Here is a 12,505-nt window from a genome sequence, read left to right on the forward strand (position 1 = left end):
TATAGAAGGATCAATTTCAGGCGTAATAAGTTAAGTGTAAAAACTAGCAAAATTTTATCACCGCTTTGGCTTTAAATTTGCTTGTAAAAATGCGACGTTCCTAATAGGTTGAAAAATTCGATGCACGAAGTCGAAAAGCACAAAAACAATTTTTAAAACTGAAAATATTGTAATGTCTTGAAAGGAAGGAATCGTGAATAAGAAATGAATTATTTTTTATCTTTACATTCAATAACACAATAACGGTTACAACCGGTTTCGAATATTTCGGATAGCGTTTTCCGAAAACAAATTACTGTATTTGTTGAACAAGCTGAAAAAGTAAGAAGAATATTGTTTTAAAAATCGATACTTTTGTATAACAAAATGAGTATAAAAAAGAATGCATTCATATTATAGGGAACGACATGGCGTTATACTTGTTTGGTATATTTACATGTTTGTTTCAAGGGTTCGTGACAAAGAAAGGATATTAATTTGGGCTGGTAAAGTAGGACATGCATAAGTTGACACAATATCGCATTTTATAGACAAAGACGCACGTATAGGCGTTTGTGTGCGTTTGAATGTGAATGTGGATGTATGTGACGATGTAGATGTTGATGCTGACTTGTGGAGAAGGATGTGGGGTGGATGTGGATTTTGATGTGGATGTGAACGATGATGCGGAATTGGATGTGGAAAACGACGGCGACTTGTATAATTCAATATTGACTTAAATGTGAATGTTGATGAGGATTTTGATGTGAATATGGATGTTGATAGGGAATTGAATGTATCATTGGATGCGGACATGTATATTTCGGAGTTGACCTGTATATGTTGAGGTTGATGTGGATGTGGATAAAAGAACAATGCACATAACAAGAGACCACGAAGATTACAAACTACTCCATTTGTGTAATAAAGTGAACAAACGCAAGAAATTGAGAAACCGACATATGCAAACGCTATAAGCTGGAACTGATGATATTGGGTTCCTCACTAAGTACAATTTTGTTCAGAAGTTGTCATCGTGTAATGCAGAGGTTCAGACTGGACATTATGTCTCAGGGTCTTCCTTCGATTCCTAGCTTTGGTTAGAATCGTGTATTTTGGCATTGTGTAAGAAACAATGTCCCATGTATTCAAGACTGAAGATGTTTTTTTCGCACCGGCTTCTTTCTTTCATTGTACAGGTAGTCAACAAATACTTTTCATAAACCTAATGATACAAATCATAGTAATACTGGTACTAAAGTATTGAAACGAACAATTTCACGTCCACATGTATCCGATCTAAGATTAAATTGTGAAGTGAAAGGGATTGTGTTCAGTGTTATGTTACATAAAACAGTGATATAAAACTCAAGTTATGGATCAGCCAATCCGACCATCTTACTATATTTGATATGTCATGGCAGACTGACCATAGTATATATATAGGGCATTCCGAGTAGTATATTTGGCTGACAAATTTCATAACAGTTTTAATTGGATTCTTATCATTGTATACTGCATACCGTCATACAACTTGAAACAGGTGTTTCTGTGTTGTAACAGAGCAAGTATCTAAAGTATGACCGTTCAGGAAATATAGCGAAATATTTTGCGTTTCATTCTGTTGAATGCCGAATGTTGTTAAAAATGCTAAATTAAAAGATCTTAAGGGTCAAACGGTGTTTTGAAAGGGTGTACGGGACCTTATTACCCTTAAGATAAATGTGTCGAATTTTGATTGGTTATTAGAAATATTCGAAACTATGCCAGGGTGTACGAATCGTACACGCCGTCAAATTTGTCACGTGACACACTGCACGGGTTGACCTTAGATGGAATGTGGCTGCCAATGGCTGATCGCTTATGAGCATGAAAACATAGTAATAAATTTGTTGCCATAATTTTTAAATTATGTGTGGCGATGAACGTATCCAAATATAACTGTTTCTGTATTTTACTTGTCGTTTAACAAAACCTCAAATGTGATCATTTAAATCATAAACAAAGCCACCCCGAGTTATCTCCCTTTATGACCTTACAGGCAATAGCATGGCGAATCATTTTGCGTCTCATTTTGCTGAATGTTGAATGTTATTGTTTAAAGATAAGCTAAATTAAAAGGGTGATAACTTCGTCACATGTGTTTTAAAAGGGTGTACGGGACTGTAAAGCCATTGTAAATTCCGTATTTCCTGAGGCGTAGCTCCGTACACCCTTTCAAAACACCGTGTAACTAATAGTGTTAGTAACATTTGCGACTTCAAAGATGGACGGAGAAGTATTAGAAACATTTACAACTCCAATGATAGACGGAGCAGTATTAGTAGCTGCAACGATACATATACGTTACAAAGTACCAACCTCGACAGGTTCCTGTTTCACTCAGACCATACATATCAAGGTAAATGAAGAAACTACAACGACAACTAACATATACGAAATAGTAAAACTCTTGTAAATAGCCCCAGGACCGCATATAGCTCGACAATGTGAAGATTGATTTGGATATCATCCTTTCTAAGACTACTGGCGCTTAAATGATTATATTTGGATGCCAGCTCCTCACTGCCTCAGTCGGCGCGGCCATGGGGCCAGCAGAGGCTGCTACACTGCGCCATAACTCAGCCTAGTTGACGGACACCTTTATACCACTGCCTTCAGATGAGGTGGCGTTCAATATAATTTAAGACCGCGTTTTGAATTCTACATATTTATTGTGTTCGTATGCTTGCGTGTGTTTATTTGCTTGAGTGTGTCCATTCTTGCTGCGGATGTTGATGTGCATGCAGATGTTTCTGCAGTCATGAATGTGGGTGCGGATGCGGATGCGGATGTGGATGTGGATGTGGATGTTGTGGCTGATTCAGTGCGGATGCGTGTGTGTGCGCGTGCGTGCGTGCGTGTGTGTATGTGTTTGTGTACTTTCTTGAGAGTGTGCATTGGAGCCGTGTGTGTAGATGTAGAAGCGGACGTCGATGTGAATGTGGATGTGGATTTGAGAGTGTGAACTCGGATGCGGATGGATGTTCATCCAGTTAAGGCACTAGACATGAAGCCTGAAGCGTCCCTTTTGAGACAGCAGAGAACTGTCACTGTCATCATTATTAGACCTCCGTAGTTTTCTTCTAAAAACCCCTTCATTGTGCTGCAGACGTGTTACTGAGGGTTGCAGACAAACACACATATATGACATGGTTAAGAAGAACGAAACATGTTAATCTATTTCATGGTTTCCTCTGATATTCATGTTCTGCACAATCGATTTAATGTCATTTGAGCTAAATTACTACTATAAATAGCACAATAACAGTTGCTGCTCTGTCATGGTCTTCTTTGACCAGTTTCCTCTCGTGAAATGGAATCTAGAGATACCAATCCCCTTGGAATTTTGCCTCTGTACAAATTGATAATATTTCTAACATCACTCCCGTGGCGGAAACATTAAAGTACGCGGCGTCAATGCACTAACCAGCTACCACGAACCAACAGACAAGTGCACTTATGGGCATTTACAATGGACCATCAGTTTGAAACAGGAATTGTTACAACACCAAATCATAGACCTACACGAGTAAATGAGTTTGGGTTTCCATGACGTTAAGCAATATTGCAGCAATAAAGCGTCGGCGAACACCAGAAATGGAGGTCACACACTGAACGAAGAAACTCTACTGTGGCCATTCTACCGACCCATAAACATTGATGGTGATCAAATGTTTCTTGACATCAGGCAAGTGTAATCAGTGTACGATTTGTTGGCTTCGGGTTCATGACAAAGCACAAACCCCAAACAAGCAAAGGAACGAACGAACAAATAAACGAACAAACAAACCCAAAAATATAGCACACCTTGCTAGTGACGTATGAAAGTATATGGTATACTTCTAAAATATTTTAATGGAATATTGGTAGGAATATTATTATATTTAAATCGTGACATCCACATTTACATCCACACCCACACCCACACCCACACCCACACCAAGACTAACACCCACGCCCAGACCAAGACCCACACCCACACCCACACCCACACCCACACCCACACCTACATCCACACCCACACCCAGACCAAGACCAACACCCACGCCCAGACCAAGACACACACCCACACCCACACCCACACCCACACCCACACCCCAAACCACACCAACACCCACACCCAAATCCACACAAAACAACACCAACACCCACACCCAAAACCACACCAACATCCACATCCAAAACCGCACTAACATCCACACACAAAACCACAAAAAACAGCACCAACATCCACACCCAAAACCACACCAACACCCACACCCAAAACCACACCAACACCCACACCCACACCCACGACCGCATCCGACCCCACATCCAGACCAATACCCAGACGTATACTCACACCCACGCCCACACTCACACACATACCCACATCCACATCCATACCCACACCAACAACCGCATCCGCATCCATCCCTACCTTAACATCTACACCCATACCAGTACCCACTCCCACACCCTCATCCACACCGCATCCGACTCCACACCCACCACGCACCCACATTCACTTCTGCATGAACATCCGCATTTACATCCACACTAACATCAATATCCCCACGGACATTTCCATGCAATTTTTCCCACATGTGAGTTATTGTTTAGTTTTTTCCAGGAATACTGCAGCCACCGAGTCTGGCAGTACTAGAAATACTTCACTTTGTCCCAGAACAAACAACAGATGTTTGATGAGTTGTGTTCTGCCACAGTAACTAGACGTCCTTGTTCAACAGACACAACATCTCACAGGGGACAGCTGACAACACCTGAACACACTTTGTGTATTTGCAGCAAAACAACATTATAATGCCCATGCACACGTGTTTGGAAAGAAAATGACGACCAGTAAATAGATATATACATATATAAGTACTAAATTTCTAATGACCTCACGAATGTGTATGCTGTGGAAGGAACTAGCACATGCGTGACATGAAGGATTCTATGGCAGAAAAGAACTCTCATATACCATATCTGGTATACTGTGATTGATGGTTGTGAATTTGAATCTCATAAACTATGCCGAATACATACAAGACTGTTTGCAACATAGAGGCTGTACTGACCTGCTCTAAGATTATTCACTACACGGAAGTCTTATATTGCATGCTCTAAGATCATTCACTACATGAAAGTCTTACCTTAGATGCTCTAAGATTAGTCACAACACGAACGTCTTACCTTATATGCTCTAAGATTAGTCACAACACGAAAGCCTTACCTCACCTGCTCTAAGATTATTCACTACATGAAAGTCATAAGTGATTAAGCTACAGCTGCTCTTCATAAATCCGTCTATGTACAATACTAATTTATGATACACCTATTAGACATGTAACATGCTGCAAAAAAACTTCGTATAGGTTGTTATAACATATCAAAAGAGTATACCCAACATGATACTTTTAAAAAAGTTGCAAAATGTATTCTTCAAGCCTTGTTTCACCTTCACCACTGACCTTGATCCAAGTCGGTTTGTGGTCATATTGACAAGTCATTATGATCCTTTGAGTGTTGACTAATTCCTTCAATGCAATTACTGTAGACCCATGAATCGGCCGTTTTAAACCGCTTAACGAGTCAGGGACGCATTTTCACAATCACGTTTGCCAGCTCAGACCATCGATCTGTGACACATCACACTCTGGCGCAAGGACAGGTGTAATTAGTGCTGGAAGAACTTCAACGTTTAATTTTACTACCAGGTTTTTCTCATTCCCCCTTAATTACATCTATTGTTAGGTCTTCAGGGACGCTAAAAATTCTTATCACCACGCCACAGGTCACCTCTGTTAAGTTTTCATCACGAGATATTGGTTTGAGGGTATACTCAAATTCTGCTAAGTCTTGGGACTAGAAGTCCCTGAAGCTTTACGCAGAACATGACAGCTCTCCACATCTTGGGCTAGCCTTAAAATAGATACAGGTCCTTCAAGCAGGGTAACCGTTTTGGCATATCCTTCACGTAGCCTAAAATATACAACATGCAGCTATTTTGATGCAAATATTCGCTATATGAGGTAACATAAGAACAGTGTTACAGCAAATCTACTGGTTAAAATATCACTGTATCACGGATGTTGTATTTAAACATCGTAATTGAAGAAAAGGTGAATGTGAATGTTCGTCAGATGACTTTCAGTTTGGAATGAAGGTTCCAGCTATGTTTATGTGATGGGAGACAGTCTAATACGGAAGGAATATTAATATCACCAGGAAGCATGTTCCTCAAAATTCAATGTGAAAGTCACTTAGGTGTTCCAGAAGGTGTAACCAATACCTACCGATGTTTGGTTATAACATTTAGAAAAATGCACGAATACTCCATCGTATGTGCTTGCCATCCTCATCTCGGTATGTTTCATTAAGTATTTTACGGTACACCCTGAGATGTATGCTATATACAGGCGTGGTTCAATGTCATGACATCTGAAGCGATTTCTAGGTGTTCACCGTCGTCATATAGCTGCACGGTTGCAAGAGGCGGAGTCAAACCAGCGGCCATTCACCTTTATCGTTTGGTAGAAGCCACTCGTGGCTATTTGTACTTGTGTTTCTGCTTCTAGCTGACAACAAGTCGGATGTCAAGCTCGGAGACTTGACTGAATGCATGTCATTGCACCCCGATGACTGTTCCAGTACTGCGTAAGTGGCGACTAATGATATCGGATCGTCGGATTCACTGACTTGGATGACAAATGTCACTGTGTCCCAGCTATGTAGATAGATGGATTAGTGTTCATCATTGCATTGTCTGATCCAGACTCCCCACCATATATCTGAGATCTTGCCGAGTGCGGCGTTAAACAACAAGCACAACGAAATCATATTTTATCTTGCTCAAGTCAGACAGTGAACTCTTTTGAAACATGTGCCCGATCCCCAAAACGATCTCAGCGCCATAATTATCGCATTTTGACCTTACAGCAAGGAGTTAGTCTTTGTGCTGAGGTCCATGTTTCACTAGGACTTGCTCCACTAAGCAAAGCGACGATCGGAAGCCTTACATTACGACAAAAAAGTACTAGAGCTGTAACTATTTGCAAGGGGTCCTTGGATCAGTGGAGTTCGTACCCCTGGACAGCCAGTGTATGACCAAAGGCGTTAAACCCACTTCTGGTGTGCCCCTCCGTGGTATTGCTGAAATATTGCTAAAAGAAGCGGAATACTTTACTCACTCTGTTAGTGTATGACCATGTAGTTTGCATTCAGTTGGAACCAAGATCTGTCATTTCATATCTGGAGAAATTGATTGTGATATATAGAGACTAACTGACCAACATTGGAACATACTTGATTGTGACGTAGGGATCTACTCTACATTGAACGGCGACATGCGGTATATATGTTCCCTCTCACTTGACACGGAATCTGCACAGAATAGTACATCGCTGACCGGTAATCAGACACATACAATGTTCTGCGGACACGCATACGAGCTGTACAATGTGTGGATGGCGTGATAGTACCCAGAGGAAAACTGATCAACGTAGGAGAACCTAATGATCTCAACTTTGTTACTTTCATAGATTTCGATGAATGTAACTGCACCCTGGGGAATACGACAAATTGAATATATTTCACTGCTGTCACTAGTACAATGTATGACTTCATGTAGAACATTCCCAAAAAGTCAAAAGGTGGATTCCAACAAGGTATTACTGGAAAGGTTATTGAGAACCATCTGAGACTATGACACGAATAACTGGGATGGAGCTGCTCTTAGCTGCAGTCTATGAGCTGTGGCACTGCGTCGCCAGCCAGCTGTAGTGGGAAACGACCACAGTAACAGGTCGTACAGTACATGTATCTCACAGCAAAACGGACAATGGATTTATATCTTGTTTAGCTGTATTACAGCAAAATTATGGAAGTACTACGTCAATATTAAGACATTAGGTACGGGAAATGCAACATGGATCAAGGGTATTTATTGAGCTGGGACACCTATCATAGAAGCAAATTTCCAATCGAATTCTAGTATCTAAATGAAACCACAAACCGCTCCAGTGATAATAACATATAATCTATTTGTACGATTTTGACCATAAGCGTGGATTATATATTAAACCACGTGACTACAGGGAAGTCTAGTGACTAAATCGTTCGCTTGTCACGCCGAATACCGTTCGGTGCATAATCACGTTTCAGTTGTGCATTTAAGGGATTCACAGCGTTTCTCTGTTTAGACCAAACGAGATTTTATTGACGAGGATTGTCAATGCTGGGCTTTCTCTACCTCTGACGTTCTATGTTTATGTTTTCTGAATATGTCAAATACTGATGACACCAGGCGACATCTCTATCCATAGTTACTAGTATCTGTTAAATTCGAATCGGAGTATGATTCATACTGTATTCACATCAGGATGATCGTTTCATACTCATAACGTACATATGTATACCTTAAACTGATGGTTATGTGTGAAAGATCTTGCCCTCCTCTCTCTCTCTCTCTCTCTCTCTGATACAGGCAACAACCACCTTTGCTTGCGCCAGTCATTAAGCGTGTAAATAACCCATGGGCGGCGTCCTCTTAATTCCGTCGCCTATCTGGCGATATGTTCTCCTGTACATGACACACTGTTCAATCATGAATTCAACCTGAATCACGGCAACGATATATATGTGAAATTATATTAATACACCACTGGCTGTTAGCCTAATACCGACGTGAATACACAAGTCGACAGTGACAGATAGACAGTGAGTTTGAACGGTATTTATAGCATGAGTTTACACTTCATCACAGACAGGTCTGTCCCTTGTGGTATCCTGGAACCAGCGACTCAGACTGTGATCAAGGACTGGTGCGCCATGCGGAGTTGTGAACGTGCCCGAGGTTCTTGTCTGGGATCAAATCACGCTAACGGAACAGCTTTTGACATCAATTTGGTGGGACAGACTTGGCCAGATAGCCGCAAGAACCTGTTTCATGCATGTATGTACACCCATGGCTTGTAACAAGGGAATCGATTGATGGTACACTGTACCGTGTCTGTCACTAATGGAATTGGTAAGTTCAGGTGTTTGGTTGAACATGAGCCTCTTGTCCAGGAGGTCATGCAATGTGAGTTTGTTTAGATCAGTCAGCATGACAGAGATCGTAGATCAGAAATCGAAGCATGAAAATGTAAGGGAGTCTGGGGTTCGAACCAACGACAAAGAGATCCTGGTATCTATCTGTCAGTCTAGTCAAAATGCGTATAGCGATCTATGGGGACAAGAAACTAAAAACAATTGTATTTGGGAGGTCGTTAGTTTAGTTTTTTTTTTTGCCTATACCAAAGTTTGTTTGGCCCAGGTTAAAACTCCATCCTTGGGTACAGAGAACCGCCGAAACGACGTGGATGTTTTGGATGTCTATTGGTTTCGCTCAGCTCAAATGTGGCATGGATGAAATATACTGAGAGATATTAATAGATAAATAATTCCCTTCCTACGAAAGCGTTTGTATGAAGAGGTTCTTAAAGATAACTGGAACAACGGTATTGTTTGTACATGTTTAGACAATAAAACCACACTTTATTCCTACACATATTTTCAACGAGACACACAAGTTGTCGTGGTGTGGGGTAGCCGTGTCGGTTCCACAGAATGGATATAGTGTGATATTCCCCGATGCGTTATGGTTAAGCTTAGCTAAAACGGTGACAGTGTATTAATAATTTTTCTAAATCATTAAATTCAGGAACTGTTGGCAGCTTTTCTCAAAGATCAAAATTCACAGATATTCTAACCCTTATACATGACATCACTGACGTTTGGGGAAAAGTCTTGTGACCGACACATTCCTCAGTTGACAAAGCAATCAACCATATCCAGTTCTGTGTGTCTTCGATGCAAACACGTAAGAAGAGACTAAACCTGGGTGCATATAGATGAATCCTCTTTCATCAAAGTCTCTGCTAATTCATAAAAAACAGAAGCTGAGCTCTTTTAGAGTCAAAACTTGCCCTTTGAAAATCTCAGTGTAATTACACCTTGGTAAGCCCATACAGACGGCTTAGGGCAGGCTCAGGAATCAATATGAACCAAGTAGAAAGAGAACCAACCAGGTATATAGAATCCTGATTAAATTTGGAGCTAGGCCGAAGAAGTTACCTCACTGAACTCAATTACAGACGACACTGGTGTGAAGATGAAGCTCGATCTTGATGTTAAGTATAGACCTGCTACGCACTCCAGTGTTTTGGCTCATGGTGAAGTAATTGAATTGAGACTACTGCATCTTGGATCTATCGTTCAGTGTGTCCTGTAGTGATGGGTCGACATTGATGAATATGAGTTACCGTGATTTTAAAGAGAGAAGGGAAAGGTCTCTATAATTTTAGGAAAGGTTAAATTCAAGGATGATGACTGCTGATTCATTGATCCTTACGTCACTGGATGTTTTGTTGAACACGCACCATTGACACACTAATTTGAGTGATCATTTCCCAACTTTGAAGTACCCTCAACCATGTTCTTTCAACCATGCAACGTTTAGAAATCTGTTTACTGATGCTTTGGCTGTTCTAACCCTGATCAAACAACTTTCTAGCAAAAGTCATATGGCGCTCTTTGAAAAATTCGTAGAGTACATGCGCACTTAAAGCTGTTAATTCAGGATTCAGGATTGTTTCAATACGTAAAAGGACAGCAGACCATTGGAGGGCGAGGTTATCCAAGTTGGTATACAGTCTTGGCGTCATTTGTCCCTGCGAATGTTTGTGCACAAATTTACATTTGGGACAGCCTGTGAATTTCATTGGTTTCTTTATTCTAGTTCATATGGGTAAATCGACGGAAATCAATTCGCTTTTACACTTATGGCGATTGAATTAAGATCATCGATATATCTGAAGCTTAAGTGCAGACGTGATATTCATTTGCACTGGCGATATATATATGCAAATACAAAAGTGCAGTTATAAGACGGTCGCATGAAAATGACTAGGTTTAATAAAGACAAGCAGAAATCTGTAATGATGGCGTGAACGTAGCACTGTATGACCATCACATCTACTCAACGGTCTCTTTCGACGGAAATATGTTGACTGAGACCAAATCAAGAATGTTGCGTATTTACACTAAGAAAAGGGTAAAAACAGGATATCAAACCGGTACCCTATATAATTATCCAATAATAGTTATTTACTATATACTGGTAGTATTTACCATAAAATGGTTCTGACTGCGTATGTTAAACGCCACTAATTTCTTAGGTAGAAGATCTTGATGTGTGGATAAAGTCCTGGGCCCCGTTTCACGAAACTCTCGTAAGCCTAAGATCTCGTAACTTTTCTCTTAACATTTGTACCTGGCATACTGTAACATGGGAGGTGCAAATGCTACGAGGAAAGTTACGAGATCTTAGGCTTACGAGAGGTTTGTGAAACGGGGCCCAGAGTGATGTAATCTTTAACGTTTACATATTTGGTGAAAGCCTCGAGTACGAGGAACACGATCAGAGTGAATGGAATCGTAGGTTTCTGGTTCACCTAATGACTGTAACTCGGCACAGAGAATCGAGGTGCCTTAGATGGATCCACGACACATGCCCGAACAATATTTCGCGATTTCAGTATGGTTTCTTTTCGAGAGGTCCCGTGAAGGTCCGGGGTAGAATAGGCCATCAGCATCCCATGTTTGCCATTAAAGGCGGCTATGCTTGACGTAAGAAGCGACTAACGGAATCGGGTGGTCAGACTCACTGACTTTGTTGACACATGTCATCGGGTCCCAGTTGCTCATGTTGTTGATCACTGGATTGTTTGGTCCAGACTCGATTATTTACAGATTGCCGCCATATAGCTGGGATATTGCTGAGAGCAGCGTAAAACTAAACCCACTCACTCTTTCTGAGAGAACTCTATCTAATCGGGGAAACAGTGAATCTTTCTGAAAGTATGCAGATTCCATGAATAGTAATTCTGTTGGTGGTGCGCAGTTGCAAGCTTATATTAAATCGATAGATATTCGACGACCATTAGATAAGGAGTTACAAGCAGATGTATGGAACAAAGGCGGATTACCAAGTGTCCGTTGACTGATGTCCATGAGTAATGCCACTTTGAAGTAAATGGCTTCTGGACTAAGGGTGTTTCATTGTACTTTGAAAAAGACACATGTATCCAAACTGGATGCCATGTCTTGATCTCAGTATTTCAGCCTCCATGTGCATATAATACTTATAATAAACATTACACAGCACAGCACAGCACAGCACAGCACAGTACAGCACAGCACAGTACAGTACAGCACAGCACAGCACAGCACAGCACAGCACAGCACAGCACAGCACCGAAACATACGGACATTGCTTAAATATTGAATATGAATGTGTTGTAACCTTGTGTTTAACATCATGACATCGCACGTTCGTTGATATCACTTTAAACCATTTGATGTCGTACAGCGAGCACGTGGGGCACAACGCCTTTGCAAGTCTAAAACGCTCAATGTTCTAAAGGTCGTGAACATTGCAGGCAAACATTTCTCTGCA

Source organism: Haliotis asinina, chromosome 5 (genome assembly GCF_037392515.1).
Source record: "Haliotis asinina isolate JCU_RB_2024 chromosome 5, JCU_Hal_asi_v2, whole genome shotgun sequence".
NCBI lineage: Eukaryota > Metazoa > Mollusca > Gastropoda > Lepetellida > Haliotidae > Haliotis > Haliotis asinina.